This window comes from Mesoplodon densirostris, chromosome 15 (assembly GCF_025265405.1).
Source record: "Mesoplodon densirostris isolate mMesDen1 chromosome 15, mMesDen1 primary haplotype, whole genome shotgun sequence".
NCBI classification, from domain to species: domain Eukaryota; kingdom Metazoa; phylum Chordata; class Mammalia; order Artiodactyla; family Ziphiidae; genus Mesoplodon; species Mesoplodon densirostris.
The window spans coordinates 12,029,553-12,048,875 of NC_082675.1; the positions used below are offsets into that span (position 1 = coordinate 12,029,553).

Here is a 19,323-nt window from a genome sequence, read left to right on the forward strand (position 1 = left end):
AGACATTCACGTGGTTTTAAATTTAAAAGATATAAAAGATACATGGTAAAAACTTTTTCTCTCTCCCGTCATCCCAGCCACACAGTTTCCCTCCCCAGAGGCGAGCAGTATTCATCAATCATCATTTTAGGGGTCCTTTTAGCAATATTTTATGCATAGACAAACAAATACACAAAAATTATTTTCACATTTTTTAACATCTTTATTGGAGTATAATTGCTTTACAATGGTGTGTTAGTCTCTGCTGTATAACAAAGTGAATCAGCTATATGTATACAAATATCCCCATATCTCTTCCCTCTTGCGTCTCCCTCCCTCCCACCCTCCCTATCCTACACCTCTATGTGGTCACAAAGCACCGAGCTGATCTCCCTATGCTATGTGGCTGCTTCCCACTAGCTATCTATTTTACGTTTGGTAGTGTATATATGTCCTTGCCACTCTCTCACTTTGTCCCAGCTTCCCCTTCCCCGTGTCTTCATGTCCACTCTCTACGTCTGAGTCTATTCCTGTCCTGCCCCTAGGTTCTTCAGGACCTTTTTTTTTTTTTTTTTTTTTTTAGATTCTATATGTATGTGTTAGCATACAGTATTTGTTTTTCTCTTTCTGACTTTCTTCACTCTGTATGACAGTCTCTAGGTCCATCCACCTCACTACAAATAACTCAATTTCGTTTCTTTTTATGGCTGAGTAATATTCCATTGTATATATGTGCCACATCTTCTTTATCCATTCATCTGTCGATGGACACTTAGGTTGCTTCCATGTCCTGCCTATTGTAAATAGAGCTGCAATGAACATTGTGGTACATGACTCATTCTGAATTATGGTTTTCTCAGGGTATATGCCCAGTAGTGGGATTGCTGTGTCATGGTAGGTTTTTTTTTTTTTTGCGGTACGCGGGCCTCTCACTGCCGTGGCCTCTCCCGTTGCGGAGCACAGGCTCCGGACGCGCAGGCTCAGCGGCCATGGCCCACGGGCCCAGCTGCTCCGCGGCATGTGGGATCTTCCCGGACCGGGGCGAGAACCCGTGTCCCCTGCATCGGCAGGCGGACTCTCAACGACTGCGCCACCAGGGAAGCCCCATGGTAGTTTTTTAAGGAACCTCCATACTGTTCTCCATGGTGGCTGTATCAATTTACATTCCCACCAACAGTGCAAGAGGGTTCCCTTTTCTCCATCTAATTGCTTTAGGTGTAAGCTTAGGTTGTTTATTTGAGATTTTTCTTGTTTCTTGAGGTAGGATTGTATTGCTATAAAGTTCCCTGTTAGAACTGCTTTTGCTGCATCCCATAGGTTTTGGGCCGTCATGTTTTCATTGTCATTTGTTTCTAGTTTTTTTTTATTTCCTCTTTGATTTCTTCAGTGATCTCTTGGTTATTTAGTAGCATATTGTTTAGCCTCCATGTGTTTGCATTTTTTACAGTTTTTTTCCTGTAATTGATATCTAGTCTCATAGCGTTGTGGTCAGAAAAGATACTTGATATGATTTCAATTTTCCTAAATTTACCAAGGCTTGATTTGTGACCCAAGATATGATGTATCCTGGAGAATGTTCCATGAGCACTTGAGAAGAAAGTGTATTCTGTTGTTTTTGGATGGACTGTCCTATAAATATCAATTAAGTCCATCTTGTTTAATGTATCATTTAAAGCTTGTGTTTCCTTATTTATTTTCATTTTAGTTGATCAGTCCAACTTTGTTGAAAGTGGGGTGTTAAAGTCCCCTACTATGATTGTGTTACTGTCGATTTCCCCTTTTATGGCTGTTAGCATTTGCCTTATGTATTGAGATGCTCCTATGTTGGGTGCATAAATATTTACAGTTGTCATGTCTTCTTCTTGAATTGATCCCTTGATCATTATGTAGTGTCCTTCTCTGTCTCTTGTAATAGTCTTTATTTTAAAGTCTATTTTGTGTGATATGAGAATTGCTACTCCAGCTTTCTTTCAATTTCCATTTGCATGGAATATCTTTTTCCATCCCCTCACTTTCAGTCTGTATGTGTCCCTAGGTCTTAAGTGGGTCTCTTGTAGACAGAATATATATGGAAGGTCTTGTTTTTGTATCCGTTCAGCCAGTCTGTGTCTTTTGGTGGGAGCATTTAATCCATTTACATTTAAGGTAGTTATCGATATGTATGTTCCGATTAACATTTTCTTAATTGTTTTGGGTTTGTTATTGTAGGTCTTTTCCTCCTCTTGTGTTTCCTGCCTAGAGAAGTTCCTTTAGCATTTGTTGTAAAGCTGGTTTGGTGGTGCTGAATTCTTTTAGCTTTTGCTTGTCTGTAAAGATTTTAATTTCTCTGTCGAATCTGAATGAGATCCTTGCTGGGTAGAGTAATCTTGGTTGTAGGTTTTTCCCTTTCATCACTTTAAATATGTCCTGCCACTCCCTTCTGGCTTGCAGAGTTTCTGCTGAAAGATCAGCTGTTAACGTTATGGGGTTTCCCTTGTATGTTATTTGTTGCTTTCCCCTTGCTGCTTTTTTTTTTTTTTTTTTTGCGGTACACGGGCCTCTCACTGTTGTGGCATCTCCTGTTGCGGAGCACAGGCTCCGGACGTGCAGGCTCAGTGGCCGTGGCTCACGGGCCTAGCCGCTCCGCGGCATGTGGGATCTTCCCAGACTGGGGCACAAACCCATGTCCGCTGCATTGGCAGGTGGACTCTCAACCACTGCGCCACCAGAGAAGCCCTCCCCTTGCTGCTTTTAATATTCTTCTTTGTATTTAATTTTTGATAATTTGATTAATATGTGTCTTGGCATGTTTCTCCTTGATTTTATCCTGTATGGGACTCTCTGCACTTCCTGGACTTGATTGACTATTTCCTTTCCCATATTAGGGAAGTTTTCCACTATAATCTCTTCAAATATTTTCTCAGTCCGTTTCTTTTTCTCTTCTTCTTCTGGGACCCCTATAATTCGAATGTTGGTACATTTAATGTTGTCCCAGAGGTCTCTGAGACCATCCTCAAGTCTTTTCATTCTTTTTTCTTTATTCTGCTCTGTGGTAGTTATTTTCACTATTTTATCTTCCAGGTCATTTATCTGTGCTTCTGCCTCAGTTATTCTCCTATTGATTCCTTCTAGAGAATTTTTAATTTCATTTATTGTGCTGTTCATCATTGTTCGTTTGCTCTTTAGTTCTTCTAGATCCTTGTTAAATGTTTCTTGTATTTTCTCCATTCTATTTCCAAGATTTTGGATCATCTTTACTATCATTACTCTGAATTCTTTTTCAGGTAGGCTGCCTATTTCCTCTTCATTTGTTTGGTCTGGTGGGTTTTTACCTTGCTCGTTCATCTGCTGGGTATTTCTCTGTCTTCTCATTTTGCTTAACTTACTGTGTTTTGGGTCTCCTTTTTACAGGCTGCAGGTTCGTAGTTCCCGTTGTTTTTAGTGTCTGTCCCCAGTGGCTAAAGTTGGTTCAGTGGGTTGTGTAGGCCTCCTGGTAGAGGGGACTAGTGCCTGTGTTTTGGTGGATGAGGCTGGATCTTGTCTTTCTGGTGGGCAGGACCACGTCTGGTGGTGTGTTTTGGGGTGTCTGTGACTTTATTCTGATTTTAGGCAGCCTCTCTGCTAATGGGTGGGGCTGTGTTCCTGTCTTGCTAGTTGTTTGGCATGGGGTGCCCAGCACTGGAGCTTGCTGGTCGTTGAGTGGAGCTGGGTCTTAGCGTTGAGATGGAGATCTCTGGGAGAGCTTTTGCTGTTTGATATTACGTGGGGCCGGGAGGTCTCTGGTGGACCAATGTCCTGAACTCAGCTCTACGACCTCAGAGGCTCAGGCTTGACGCCCGGCCGGAGCACCAAGACCCTGTCAGCCACACGCTTGGAGTGCCTTCAGAGTTGGAGAAGCTGGTCTGCAGTGGCTCTCCTTCTGTGCTGCACATTAGAATCACTTGCTTCTCCCTTGTTTTGCCCCAAAGGCAGTGTTCCACAGAGAAATACAGTAGCCTTGAAAATAGTCACAGCTCTGAGATGGTTTTTTTTTTTCCTTTGTGCTTAGTTGGGTTTCACTTGCTCACAGGGGGCCACGTGCAGAGGCCTCACACCCAGCTCTTCCGACCAGAGTTCCTAGTGCGGAATGGCTTCCGCCAGCACCTCAGCTCAGGCAGGCCGTGTGTAGAAGTGGTCGAACGACACTGCAATCCAAGATGGCAGCCCAGGGCCATGTGCAGAGAGCTATTTTCACATGTTTTTATGCAAATGAGAGCACATCATACAGGCAGACCTTGTTTCATTGCTTTTTTTGTTTGTTTTTACAAATTGAAGGTTTGTGGCAACCCTGCACTGAGCAAGTCTATTGGTGCCATTTTTCCAGTAGCATTATTTTTAATTTAAATTATGTACATTTTTTAAGACACAAGGTTATTGCACACTTAGTTGGCTACAGTATAGTAGTATAGTACATATAGCATTTGTATGCACTGGGAAACCAAAAATTTAGTGTCACGTACTTTATTGTGGTATTTGCTGTATTATTATTGGTCTGGAAATGAACCCACAATATCTCCAACATATGGCTGTATTGTTTTGTGCCTTGTTCTTTCACTTATCAACGTATCTTAGAGATTAGTCCTCATTAGTAGGTAAAGAGTCCCGGTTCTTTTTCATGGCTGCATAATATTCCATTATATTGCTCTGCCATGTTTATTGAGCCAGTCCTCCAAAGTGGACACGAGGTCCATTGCCAATATTTTGCCATGACATTGCTATAATGCATGACATTGTGCAGATACCTCATTGACAGATGGGTGGGCTTATCAAAAGAATAAATTCCTAGTAGCAGAATTGTTGACTCAAAGGTCATATACATTTGTGACTTGGGCAGAAATGGCCAAACGGCTCACCACAGGAATTGCACCATTCCCACCTGCTAAGCAGGCGAATGACTGTTTCCCCACAGCCTCACCAGCTTGGTGTGTTATCAAGCTCTTCAGTCTCTGCCAATTTTCTGAGAAATGTTTTATCAGCTGAGTCAATATGGTGAGAGTGGCTAGATCTGGCTAGAGATTAGCAGAGCCTTTTCCTCACCTAACAGACCAGACCAGAGCAACCCTGGCATGTGAATTTCCCACCCCTCCCTGCACCAGAGCAAAGTATGGGTGGAATGGCCACTCAGCAGATCATCTTCTTCCTTCGCTCCACCTGTCCCAAGCCCTGGATGGCACAGGCCAGGTTGCCAAGCTCTTTCTTTCAATGTTTAATCTATGGACAACACCTTTCATCACTAGCCCACATGAGCAATGACTCATAGCCTCTCTAAGTAACTTCACAGGGGAGGATGAGACATTCCAGAGCCTCAGTGGGAATTGCTTTCTTTAGCTGCTGATGGTTGGCCGGGAAGATAAAGACATCAGGATTTCACAGTAGGTCAGATCCATGATGCCACCGGCCAAGCACGCCCCCTCTTGCAGGGACACCTGGGAATGTTTGGTGGACAAGCACAACTGTAGCCTTCTTTTATGCTGTCCTCAAAAATCCAGGCCATACTGTGAGTGTAAGGACTATTATTATCCATTAATGATTAAATGAACAAATAGAGCTTACATTTTCTTTACATTTTCTTTCTTAACTGAAGGGAAAGGGTGTTGCCATAATGCAAACCCCCTCCCAAGACAAAGGACAGAAAGAGGTAGCCTCAGGCCAGATCCAGGCTGTAGACATGATTTGTTAAGTTTGTACTATATTGTCCTCATTGACAATTTATGTTTGTACTTTGAGTTTATTGCCAATGTTTCACATTTTCATGTAATTATCACGTTTACAACTTCTCTTACAAATGTGGACAGTCTGGCTACATTGACCCTATATTATGGGGCAGTAATCTGCCTGGACTGCGTTAACAGCTGTTCCCACTACACAGGGTGTGCGCTCTCCAGTTTGTCACAATGCCCACCACTCTCTTCTGTGCTCCTGTCATTACTGCCAGCTGTTCATTGTCATTTATCATAACATTAGTGCTGTTGGTTTTCTTGTAATAGGATGAAAGTTAAATCTTTTCGTATCCATGTCTTTATTACAAGTGGCAGGTAGGGATTGACCAAGAGGTTTACACATTTCAGGAAAGATGCGAACGATTTCATGTTTGTGAGAATGAAGAATATTCTTATGTGTTTAATATGCAACCACATGTTTTGTCTTGAGCTTACCCAGCTGGCTTTACCGATTTGCCTTGCCTACCTGCCCCCTCTATGTATCAGAGTTTGGGATTGCTGGTCTGCAGTAACCCCTGAGATCTGGGGTAGAGGGAAGAAGCAGAGGAGGCCTTGACCCCACCAGAAAAACCCTTAAAGTCCTGCTGAAATCTGAGTGATAGCACGATTATGGCTATTTCCTTTCAGAAGGTCCATATAGGTTAGACAGTGACAGCTTGAAAAACATAAACTTGAACTTCAAGCCAGAGGAGTAGGGTTCAATACTGGGGACAGGACACGGAGATTAATAGGACCAGAGAGGGGCTTCCCTGGTGGCTCAGTGGTTGGGAGTCTTCCTGCCAATGCAGGGGACACGGGTTCGAGTCCTGGTCTGGGAAGATCCCACATGCCGCGGAGCAACTAGGTCCGTGAGCCACAACTACTAAGCCTGCACGTCTGGAGCCTGTGCTTCCAACGAGAGAAGCCACGATAGTGAGAGGCCCACGCACCGTGATGAAGAGTGGCCCCTGCTTGCCGCAACTAGAGAAAGCCCTTACACAGAAACGAAGACCCAACACAGCCAAAAATTAATTAACTAATTTAAAAAAATAGGATCAGAGACCTTCTTTGCAAGGCATCATGATGAAATGATCAGTATCTTAGTCCATTTGGGCTGCTATAACAGAATACTGTAGACTGGGTGGCTTATAAACAACAGAAATTTATTTCCCACAGTTTTGGAGGCTGAGAAATAAAAGATCAAGGCACTGGCAGATTCAACGTTAGTGCAGGCCTGCTTCTTGCTTGATAGACAGCCATCTATGGCTGTGTCCTCACATGGTAGAAGGGACAAGGGACCTCTCTGGGGTTTCTTTCATAAGGACACTAATTCCATTAATGAGGGCTCCACCCTCATGACCTCATCACCTCCCAAAGGCCCCGCCTCCAAAACCATCACATAGAGGTTGGGTTTCAACAGATGAATTTGCAGGGGACATGAACATTCAGTCTATAGCAATCAGGGGGAGGTGCTGAGAACCTGCCTTAAGGCCTCCTCTAAAATGGAAATTCCATTTCCTTGGAGGAGAAAGGGTGCTGGAGAAAGGGGAAAAGACCGTCTCCCTGAGGTTAACATGGCCAAACAGTTTTAGACATGGGAGCTTCTGGAAGCATGACATACAGACCAGCAGTGCTTGGATTTGCACTCACTCCTTTATCATTATCAAGTCCTCACTGTAGTCCGTGACCCAAAAAAGGTTCAAAATCACTGGCCTGTGAGATTATCTGGGCTCTGCTGTCTAAGACTCAATTTTCCAAATGCCTCTCAGAAATAGAGCTGAAAAGAGCTGGAGACCCAAGCGCTCAGTTATATTAGAGTCCCAGTGCTAAAGAAACAGCCCAGCTACCTCCTGCTAGACACCCTCAAAGCCACAGGGCTCAGAAATGTTTCCCAGGCTGAGCAAATTAACAGAAAACCCAATGTGTTTCTTTCTGGCCTGAAAGACCAGCTCCTATGCTTAGCCTCTTCTCTACCTGCTCAAAGCCACTTTACCTGGAGCTCCTGGAATCAGCTTCCTTCCTCCCAGTTGTAATCTACATTTGCTGCCTTTTTAGGCATTGGTGGAGGGGGTAGCATTGTTAATAACACAAAGAGAGACCCAGCCACTACCTGCCTTCCTGAGTCACAAAGAGACAGGAGCTGGTGGAGGAGCAGCTAGTCTGCCTTTTCCCCAAGGACTGGGCAAAAGGCAACAGAGCCCAGGTGAAGCAGGGCAGATGCAGGCTAGACATGAGAAAGAACTTCCTGACTCAGACGACTGTTAGGCCCCTGAAGGAATAGTGTGGTCTGTCCTATCCTCTTTGATACTCTTGTTTGTCCAGACTCAAGGAAAATCGAGCCATAGAGGCAACTTCTCTTAAATTAGCCTCAGAAGGATGAGATGTTAATCTTCACCTAGTGGTTATTTCTCTTGCTAATAGTTTGGGTCAGCAATGGGTAGAGCCAGTGAGACTCAAGTCCCTGGTCACTAGAGCACAGTGTGTGAATGACTCTGTGATGCTTATCTTTAACATCCCCTTGCAAATTGTATCTGGCCTGGGCTGGTGGATGGAATGAATCGGTTCACCCATCACACAAAAAATAGTCACCCAATACCTGCCACCTGCGCAGCTTTGGGTGGAAGCAAAGGTGAACAAGCATCGCCCTCCCTTCCCCTGAGAACTGCACGGGTGAATTGGGGAGACAGACACATGGACAGTGCAATTAATCCTAAAATAGAGAGGGACACAAGACACTGTGGGAACATAAATACCTCAGGCGGTATCAGGAAAGGTTTACTGGAAGAGGTGACATTTGATCTGGGTTTTGACGATCATGTAGGAGTTTGCCTAGAAGAAAGTGGGGGAAAGCATTACAGTTTTAAAAGGAACAGCGATGGCTGATACACTATGTTTCTTTTTCTTGCTAAGGATTATTATTTGATTGCTGAGGTTGTCTTTGATGCTAATACCACCTGAGACACATATTGAGTTTTGACACTTTCTAAAAGCCCCTTACATAATAACCCTCCTAAGTGGAAATGCTACCCTAGAATAAGGACATGAAAGAGTGCTGTTTGTCCATTCTCCCCGCAAAACCTTAGGACTTGAAACAAGCCCTTCTCTGCTTCCCTTCTTATTAAGCATCTATTTTTCTTGCCTGCCTGATTTGCTTTCCTAAGGGGTAGGGATAGAACCGTGCCCTGCTTGGGAGCAGAACGTCTATTTTCAGATACTAATTAAGCATCCATCCAATCCTTAGTGGGTGCAAGGGGGCTCCTGGGCCTGGGGGAAGTGGCGTTTCCATTTGGGTTTCTTCCTCCTTATTCAGCCCGCTGCCCCTCTATCCAGCCTCTTACTGACAAAGGCAACAAGGTAGTCAGAGAGATGGTTCTTATTTTGAAATCTCCCTTCCCACCCCATCCCCCCCACTTCATCAAGAACCTGGCATTGCTTCACCCCTGGGGACATAGGGCTTTCTGGCTTTCAAAATGTCAGAATCTGCTGAGAAGCTTTTCCCTATTTCCAGGTAAGTGTCAGCATCACACCAACCTCTCTGCACAGCTCCAAATTATAAGACACAAGGGGAGTGCTTATGGGCCCTCAATCTTCAGAGGTGTCCCGGGCCCCTCTGGGAGTAAACACCCCAACCGGCCAGCTGCTGCTGGCTTTGCTGATGACCAGAAGGGGCCAGCCAGACCCAGCCAGGCCGTGTCTGGATGAAGGCAAACCAGCACAGCCCTCTGCCTCTCAGCGACAGCCCAGCATGCTGCAGGGAAGTCTTCTAAGTCAGCCCTGACTCACTGCATGTAATGATGTCGGGATAAAAATAACAGTAACGCTGATAACAATACCACCCTGCAGGGGGTGTGGTCATTCTAATCCCTGGACTCATGAACAGCACTGGGGTCAAGAGCTCAGCTATGGGGTCAGCCTAGGTTTGGCTTCCTCCTCCTGGTGACCGTGGTCAGACAGCTGATCAGCATCTGTGCTGAGGTTCATAGTGGCTTATGGGCTGGTGGAGTAGTAGGGAGGAAGAAATGAGATACTGTATGAAATGATAGCATCTGCTGTCACGATCAAAGCTGACATTTGTTGAGCGGAGGCAGGCACTGTGCCAAGCACTTTAGATCCACAGTCTCATTTAATCCCCAGCCCAACCGAATGGAGTACTGTTATCGTTCCCATTTTACAGATGAATAAACTGAGGCCCCAAGGGTTGAATAGCTTGAAGAAGGTCACTTGACTAGTAAGTGGGCAAGATGGGACTTGAACCCAGGCCATGGAGCCCTAGAGCCACTCTTAACTCTACAAGGCCTGGCACAGAATAAACGCTCCAAAAAAGTTCGTTAGCGTCATTATTATGTTGTTGTTGTGATTTGGCTAATTATTATATTGCTGATCTAGGCATCATATTGCTAATTTAGGTAAAGATGTATTGCTAATGATTATATTGCTAATGTGAGGCAGATAGGGCAAGAAGCCCTGTCCCCATTTTGTAGATGACACCCTTGTGGCCCAGAAAGGGAACGCAACCACCCACTGAGTCTTGGTGACAAAGCCACGTCTCTTTCCCTTTATGATGACATCATCATCCTTGTCAATCGTTCAAATTAATGTTGTGTATGGCATTTACCTCCTGGGGCCAAGCTCTAGGAATACACAGAGCAGGGAGCAGTAAGACCTAGATGGAAAAAAAGGAAACTTTGAAGGCCTGGATTCCAGGCCCAGCTCTGTGGCCTATCAGTTGTTAATTTGGGGATAGTCAGTTTACTTCTCAGAGCCTCCATTTCCTCCTCTGAAAAATGGGTTACCATGAGGAGTCCATGTACCAGTGGATATGCAGTGGCCTAGCCTGGGTGAGGCACAGAATAGGCATTTACTGAATGTCACTCGAAATGAAAGTGAAATGATCACAGCCCTTGAGTTCAGAGCCTAGACGTCATCTTTTCCTCGAGTATTTGCCTCAACCTCCAGAAACAACCAGTCTCAAGACAAGCTCCAGACACAGACACACACAGCAGTTATCCCACTGTGATAGTTGCGGTTTCGTAGACTCATGAGCAGATGTTCCCCGCAGAGCCCACCTGGCTGGCTCTAGCAGATTCCACTGGCTGCATTCAGGGTACCTTCCTTGGTGGGGGGGGGCCTGTTGACTACTCCCTTCCCTAAGCCTGTCTCTAAGCACTTGAGAAACCTCTTACGTTTTGAGGTTAGTTTCTCTCTGTGGGAAAGTGCCCCCAAATCCCTAATATAATATAAGTTGCAATTAAACCCACTTCTGCCCCCAACTCTGGCCCCAAGGGCCAGGTATCCTTTGCCTTGATCTGGCTCATGATCAAAGTGAGACACTCAGGTTGGATTTTCCCCAGAGCATTTTCAATACCCCCTTCCCACTTCCTCAAGTTACCTGGGGTTCCTGGATTGCCCTCAAACAGGGCGCAAAGGATGCTCTCCAGGAATTTGTATTGAACAGAGTCCCTCAGAGTTCCCAGTGGCAGCAGAATCCAAATCTTGCTGATGTTTCACATCCCTCCACCCAGACCATCACCTGCTCAGTGACCTCCAGGGTCTTCCTAGGTCACTTAGTCAAGAGACCAGCCTTCTGTGACCTGCTGCTGTAGGTGGTCTGAGCCAGGGTGGAACCAGGAAGTGGGGCCTATATTGACAGGTGTTCGGGTTCAGCCCTGCTGGAATTTCCACATTTTTTAAAAAAATAAATTTATTTATTTATTTATTTATTTTTGGCTGTGTTGGGTCTTCGTTGCTGCACACGGGCTTTCCCTAGTTGTGCCTAATGGGGGCTACTCTTCATTGCGGTGCGTGGGCTTCTCCTTGCAGTGGCTTCTCTTGTTGTGGAGCACAGGCTCTAGGCACGCGGGCTTCAGTAGTTGTGACTTGCAAGCTCTAGAGTGCAGGCTCCGTAGTTGTGGCGCCTGGACTTACTTGCTCCACAGCATGTGGGATCTTCCTGGACCAGGGCTCGAACCCGTGTCCCCTACGTCGGCAGGTGGATTCCCAACCACTGCGCCACCAGGGAAGCCCTGCATGTATTCTGTTAACTGTTTGTTTTAATAGTGAATATATTCTGTGCAAGCTGTTTGAGTGTTGTCCATGTAGGACAATGACATTCTAGCTCAGGAACCAGTGACTCCGCTCTGTATGCTCATTTATTGCATCAAACCGTATTCAGATTCTTTCCTCAGATAGGCCGAGTTGGGTCAAAGTCATTGTTTCCTCCTCTATTTGCAAATGGGTATCAGCAGCCAAAGCCATCTTCACATGGAGATTCTCGGAAGTCCACAGAGCCCCACCACACTTCTATTTTCTGAGGGTCCCAGAATGTTTAAAAGGTAAAAAGTCCAAAACATGATCACCAAGCTTGCTGTGCATTTTAAATATTTACATTTAGCAAGTTAATGCTTTTAATAAACACACACAGTACAATGCAATATAATAGGGATGGGCCACAAGATAATTACAGGGTTTCTCAAAATTAATTCATAGTGCACATATACATTCTGGTCTGGCAATGGGACCAAGTTTAAAGTTGTCTAATATTCTGATCATCTTGTGAGATCATTGTGACTACAAGCATCACCTCATTTGGAGAAAGCAACAACAAGCTAACTTCAAAACCCCTTGGGACTTCCCTGGCCGTCTAGTGGTTAGGGCTCCCTGATTCCACTGCAGGAGGTGCGGGTTCAGTCCCTGGTCGGGGAACTAAGATCCCACATGCAGCCCTGCAGGGTCAAAAACAAAAACAAAACCTCACCTCCAGAGGCCCTTGTCTGTGAACCCAAACTGTGATGAGTCTGACTCCCAAGCACCCCCTTCCGTAATCATCCTCCACAGACGATAGAACACGGACCATTGAATCGGGGGGAAAGAGAGAGAGTGGGGGAAGCATAAGCCATTTCAGGCCTCCGTGGAGTTATTATAAAGAATGAATCACTTTAGAAATCATGCTTTGAATACACTACAAGGAAATTATACTCCAAGGTACTTAACACTGTTGGTTAAGTTTTATAAGTAGCAATATTTTAATTGCACAGATGGGTGCGTACCTGCTGGTTTGAGGGCCCGTGGTTCTAGAAACGGAGCTGCCACAGCTCCCAACCGGGTTAAACTTGCTGCTCTGAGTGGTGGTACCCACAGATTGGAACAGTGACGCCTGGGGCTGCAGCTAAGGGACTGCAGCATGGTGTGTGGCATCCAGGCCCTGGTTTGGATGGCCCGCTGCCCGGCTCAGCCCCAGCGTGCTGCCCTCATTTTAGAGCAAGCCAAGCAGGGCAAGTTGCTGAAGGCCTATGAGGGAGGGGCTGGTGCTGACACCAGCAGTGAAAGAACGAGAACTGACTTGCTTTGTACAGGTTTGGGCCTCAGCTCCTAGATTCGCTTCCTAGAGCTGTTTTCAGGAGGAAGCACCACAGACTGGGTGGCTTAAACAACAGGAATTTATTATCTCAGAATCTGGAAACCAAAAGTCTGAGATCAAGGTGGCTACGGAGTTAGTTCCTTCTGAGGGCTGTGAGGGAAGGAGCTGCTCCAGGCCCCTGTCCTTGGCTTGCAGATGACGGTCTTCGTGTTCACATGGCGTTCTCCCTGTATACGTGTCTGCCTCCTAATTTCCCCTTTTTGTAAGGTCACCAGTCATATTGGATTAAGGCCACCTTAATGACCTCATTTGAACTTAATTACCTCTTTAAAGACTCCAAATAAGGTCACATTTTGAGGTCCTGGGATTAGGGCATCAAGGTATGAATTGGGAGAACACAGTTCAACTCCTAACGGCTCCTAATATGTTCTGTGTCTGGCAGGCACCCCCCTCCCTGCTGTCAAGCTCTTGTCCCGGTCTCACTGTGAGAATCCTGGCTGTGACAGCCCACGATCGGAGGAGGGCAGGGTGCCCGGCCTCTCTGTTTCTAGATCTGCCAGATTCTGATGTCTAGCATCTATCTTCCTGCCTTAAAATCCTCCCTCCACGTTCCCCCCGCTCCCACTCCTTACTTCCCAACGTCTGCTAAGAGGCTCACATCCTCCCACTTACCTAGACTGGAAGCCTCCAAGTCATTGTTGACTTTGTTCTTTTCCCTCCCATCCTCTCATGCTACAAGGCTCTTGTCCTGCTTCTGGCACCCCAGCTCCCATCTCCTCCCTTCCTGTCGTCTGCTCCTGCAGCTGTATTTTCCACCCTCCTGGCCCCTCCCCTGCACTGGTGCAGCGGCCCCCTCCTGGGTCTCTGAGCCTTCACCCTCTCCCTCCTGTAGTCCCAGCAGTCACATATTTCCTAAAATTCAGCTTCGATAATGCCACCCCCTCCATAAGGCAGCTTCTCCACTGTCTACTAAATCAAGGCCAAAGTCTTTGGCTTAGCATTTAAGGAACTCCACAATTTTGAACTGCATTTGTTTATTTATTTAAACATCTTTTTTTTTTTTTTTTTGCGGTATGCGGGCCTCTCACTGTTGTGGCCTCCCCCGTTGCGGAGCACAGGCTCCGGACGCGCAGGCTCCGGACGCGCAGGCTCAGCGGCCATGGCTCACGGGCCCAGCCGCTCCGCGGCATATGGGATCCTCCCAGACCGGGGCACGAACCCGTATCCCCTGCATCGGCAGGCGGACTCTCAACCACTTGCGCCACCAGGGAGGCCCCATTATTTAAACATCTTTATTGGAGTATAATTGCTTTACAATTTGAAATGCATTTAGACCTTATATTAAATAGCTCAAGCTGCCAAAACAGCAACCACAGACTCAGCAGCTTAAACAACAGAAAGTTATTTCTCACAGTTCTGGAGGGTGGTACCAGCATGGCCGCGTTTGGTGAGGGCTCTCTTCCTGGCTTTCAGACAGCCACCTTACACAGCCTTTGCACACAGGGAAAGAGAGAGAGAGTGATCTCTCTTCCTCTTCTTACGAGACCACTACTCCTATCAGATTAGGGTCCTGCCCTTATAACCTCATTTAACCTTAAGTACCTTCTAAAAGCCCTATCTCCAAATATGTCACAATGGGAATTAGAGCTTCAACATATGAATTCGAGAGGATACAATTCAGTCCATAGCAGACCTCAAATGAAGATGTTGTTGAACACGTAGTGTGTGCTGGGCACCGGTCTAGAGACTGGCAAAAGAGCAAAGTAGATGGTGAGTAGGCAAAAAACTGTATCTATATCTAAACATCTATAAAGATATATGTAAATCTACATAAGATAAAGAGATATAACTACGTACATTCATGTGCAAATACATATGCACTCACAAACTACAGGCAGTGATAAGTGCTATGAATGAAAATAAAGCATGGGGGCTTCCCTGGTGGCGCAGTGGTTGAGAGTCTGCCTGCCAATGCAGGGGACGCGGGTTCGTGCCCCGGTCCGGGAGGATCCCACATGCCGTGGAGCGGCTGGGCCTGTCAGCCATGGCCGCTGAGCCTGCGCGTCCGGAGCCTGTGCTCCGCAACGGGAGAGGCCACAACAGTGAGAGGCCTGCATACCACAAAAAATAAATAAAAATAAATAAAAATAAAAATAAAGCATGATAAAGGGGCAGAGAGTAACAAGGATGGGGCGCTGCTTTAAAGAATGATCAGGAGTGATCTCTGACTCAGCAATGTTTAAGTGGATGGAGACATAAGTAAGTTAGCTTTCAGCCACTGGAATTTAATGCTTCACATCAGGAGTCTGCAAACTTTTTCTGTAAGGGAGAGGATAGGAAATATTTTTGGCTTTGTGGGCCATCCCATCTTAGTCTCCATCACAACTTCCCCACTCTGCCCTTGTATTGCAAAGGCAGCCACAGACAACATGGAAACAAACAAGGTTGGCTGTGTGCCAATAAAACTTTATTCACGGACACTGAAATTCAAACTTCATGTAACTTTCACCTGTCATGGGACATTATCCTTCTTTTGACTTTTTTATTCAACAAGTTTAAAATGGGAAAACCATTCTTAGTCCATGGGCTGTACCAAAATAGATGGTAGACCAAATTTGGCCCACGGGGCCACAGGTTGCAAACCCTTGCTTCAGAGCATGCAGCTACAAGATGCTTCTCCCAAGAGAATGGGGATCACTGTAGGGCCTAGAACACAAGTCCCTGACACACAGTACGTATTCAGTGTGTATTTGTTGAAAGAGAGAAAGCAGGGAGGGAGGGAAAGGGGGAAGGAATGAGGGTCCCGGGGCTCCTGCAAGCTGAATTCCTGGCTCAGGGCCCCAGGCTGACATGACCTCCCCTGCTGTCTCCTCTTGGGTTGCGAGATCTTTTCCTTCCATTTCCTCAGGGCCTCTCTGCAGGCTCCCCAAGCAAAGAGGTGTGGACAAAGCCTTTGAAATGCCCAGGAGCTCAGAGCCTCCTCTGCAAATTGAGGAACAGGCATCGAGGAGCCCTCCCATAGAACCCACTGAAATCAAGTCCGTGTCCCCCGCGACCTGAAAAGCTTCCATTGTCTACCCCAGACACAAATCAAACGCACACAGCTGCAGCCCAGAGTCCACTTGTGCTCCATCCCCAGCTTAACAACCCACAAGGGCCACTAATCTGAATCTTTAGCTTAGGTCCCCACTCAGAAAAGTCATTTGCATCCCCCATGCAGGCCCCTGAGTGCTATATTAATCTCCCCATTTGTCCCCTCCTGAGTCATCTAATATTACTGCTGGCTAATTAAAACATCAAAGCCCAAGTACAACAGCACTGCCAGAGGCCCCCTAATGCCTGGTTTCAAGTGGGCAGTTCACACAGCCTGGGGTGCAGAATGGCACACCTCACACCTGGGCCCCCAATCACTTGTCTCGTAATGACCACCCCTCGCACATCCGGACCCTCAGCACATGGTCTCTTTTACTGCCTGTTATCTCACTCCCTCCGCCCTGCCAATGATTGCTGCCGGCTGCCTGCCCACCGGCCACGCCCCACTCCTCTCTTCCTCCCTCCTTGTCAGGCTCCCTGCCCTCCTGCCCTCCTGTCACCTCCACGGGTCCTGGGCCCGACCCCAGCACCAACACCTCGTCTGTTATCCCCACTGTGGGATTCCAGCTGCCCCTCAACCTCCAGGGTGTTAAGAGACAGAGTTTCTAAACGGGCTAAGTGACGGCCTGCCTAGGGAGGACGGCTGGGGTGCCTCCCATGCAGGAAAGGTAGGATTTTATTTTCTCAAGGATGCAGGTCGTCGGCACCATCAGAGGAATTTGTCACCACGAAGGCCTGCCCAGAGGTGCCCTCCATCACCTGGACATCTGATGGAAGACACAGGAGTGGAAATAGAATCCGAAATAAAGAAGTTTAGGTTGTCTGGACAGGCCTTCCAAGGAAGTGGAGTTTGGACGTGGCTTCACGTGGGGACATGAGTAAAATAACTTAAGAGTTTAGCAGGATAGAAAGGCAAATAGGGAGTTTGCCTATTCCCTATTAGGGAATTCATCCATCTCGTTCTCCTGCTCCCGGGGTGGCAGTATAGCAGTAACGCTGATAGCAGTAGTCGTTGTACGAGGACTACAAGTTTTACTAGTAGCAGAATAACGACACCAATAGTGATGAAGAATGGCTAACATTTAGGAGGCTGTTGCAATCACCCCAATGAAAGATGATGGAGGCTTGGACAGGGTGCTGGCCAGTAGATGGAGAGAAAGGGGACCAAATGGATTCTAGAGTTATTTAGAAGGCTAAAATGGTTGGGAGTCAGGGATGGATTGGGGGTGGGAGATAAAGAGGAGGATGTCCAGGAAGCTCCTCCCTGTGGCATATGCACAGGTGGTGGATGGATGGCGGTACCCAACACTGAGACGGGAGCCACTGGGGATGACTGGGTCTGGCCAGAGCAGGGGGGTGTGGAAGATCATGAGTCATATAGTACCTTCCTTTTGTTCTCTGCCATTGCTCCCTGCACGGTTCTGGCATGATCTTTAACAGTGGCATGCTGTCACCTGCCTCCTGTTCCCCAGACTCCAACATGGCATCATGGATGCTTTAGCACAGAGCTCCTCTTCCTCGGCTGGAAAGGTGGCTATGCCTCTCACTTCTCTGCCAGCAAGACTGTGCTTCCACTTCTTTGCCTGGTTAGCACCTACTTATCCTTCAGGTCTTGACTTAGAAGTCAAATACTCTGGGTCAGGCGCCTCTTCTGTGTGCTTCCACAGCCCCCTACACACTGCCAACGTCCCAAGTTATGGTACCCACTTCATTCAATTACAATGGTTCATTAAATCACCATCCCCATTGGACTGTGAACTCCGTGAGGGCACAGATCACATCTGTATGTTTGTAGCCCTGGCCTTTACTGACTTGCCTGGCACATAGGAGATATTCAATAAACATGTGTTGAATGAATGAATGAATGAATGAATGAGTGAGTAAATTGTGCATGATCGTCAAGAGGCAGGATAGTCAAACAGTTAAAGGCATGGTTTCAAAGGCCAGACTGCCAGGCTTGGACTCCTGGCTCCAGCTTACTAGCTCTGTGGTCTTAGACAACTTAGTTAACCTCTCTGTGCCTCAGTTTCCTCATCTGTAAAATGGGGATGATGTTGCTTGGAACATAGCAAGTGCTCATTGAGTGCTAGTTTTCAGTAGTTGGCCTTCAGAGTTCCCTGGGATTTCTGTCCTAGGCTTAACCTGATTTAATCCTAATTCACAGCTCCCTGCCAGCCTGAGCACCTCCAAGCTGATGAGACGTGGACCCTGCCTCCTTTCTGACTTCATCTCCTTGTACTCACCCTCACTCATCCACTCCAGCCACACTGGCCTCCTTGCTGGTGCTTTGAACTGAGCAAACCCATCCCTACCTCAGGGTCTTTGCACTTGCCTCTTTCCCCTCTACTTTGTCACCATTACCTCCCTCTATATTATATTCTTATCACCACCTGAAATTATATCATCCACAGATTAGTTTACTTATTATTTGTCTCTGCTTCTCCCAAAACGATGCTCCAGAAGGACAAGGATCCTGACTGCCTTGTCCACCTCAGTGTCCCCAATGCCTAACAGTGTCTAGCACATAGTAGGTGCTCAATAAATACAATTTGGATGTGTGAATGCCCAGCCTCAAGGTCACTGCCCACTGCTCTACTCTTTGGCCTGAGTGACACAACATTGTCTCATCTTCTCCCCTCCCTTGCTCGGTTGTTGCATCAGGGTGTGCCTGCTGCCTGTCCCTTAGAGTTGCTGATGCTTGTCTGATGCACGAGCACACCTCTGCCCAGGCAGATAGACAACCACTCAGAAACAGCCAAGACAGAATGTGATCCTTATCGATGAAGTTCAAAATGGATACGGGCTGACATTTGTCAGCCCAAGCTTATCCCCGCTCACCTACTGGACAGTTTGCTTACAGAGGTGAAGACAAATGGATCACTGAAGACATTCAAGATGGAGAGAACAGTAAGTGCGAAGGCCGGAGGCAGGGACGTGTTTGGCCTTTTTGAAAAGCAGAAACCTGAAATCGGGGGAAAGTATTCTATGCTTTAAACTTTTCTCACATAAACTTTTTGTTTTCCCAGTACTTGCCCGAAATGGTGAGTTCGGGCTATGGCAGGAAGGCCCAGAAATCCAAGTAACTTGACCCAGCCTCAGGTTTGATTCCTCCGCCCTGAGGGCTGTTATCACTGACAGTGTTCTTTCAGTCACTTATTCATTCCACAAACGTTCATT

The 19,323-nt window shown here is 46.7% G+C and overlaps 1 protein-coding gene across 1 annotated transcript in view; it reads left to right on the top strand.

Moving 5' to 3' along the window:
* The window catches only part of NOS1 (nitric oxide synthase 1), an 88,445-nt gene that overhangs the window by 15,858 nt on the left and 53,264 nt on the right, over window positions 1-19,323 (top strand). The window lies entirely within an intron of this gene.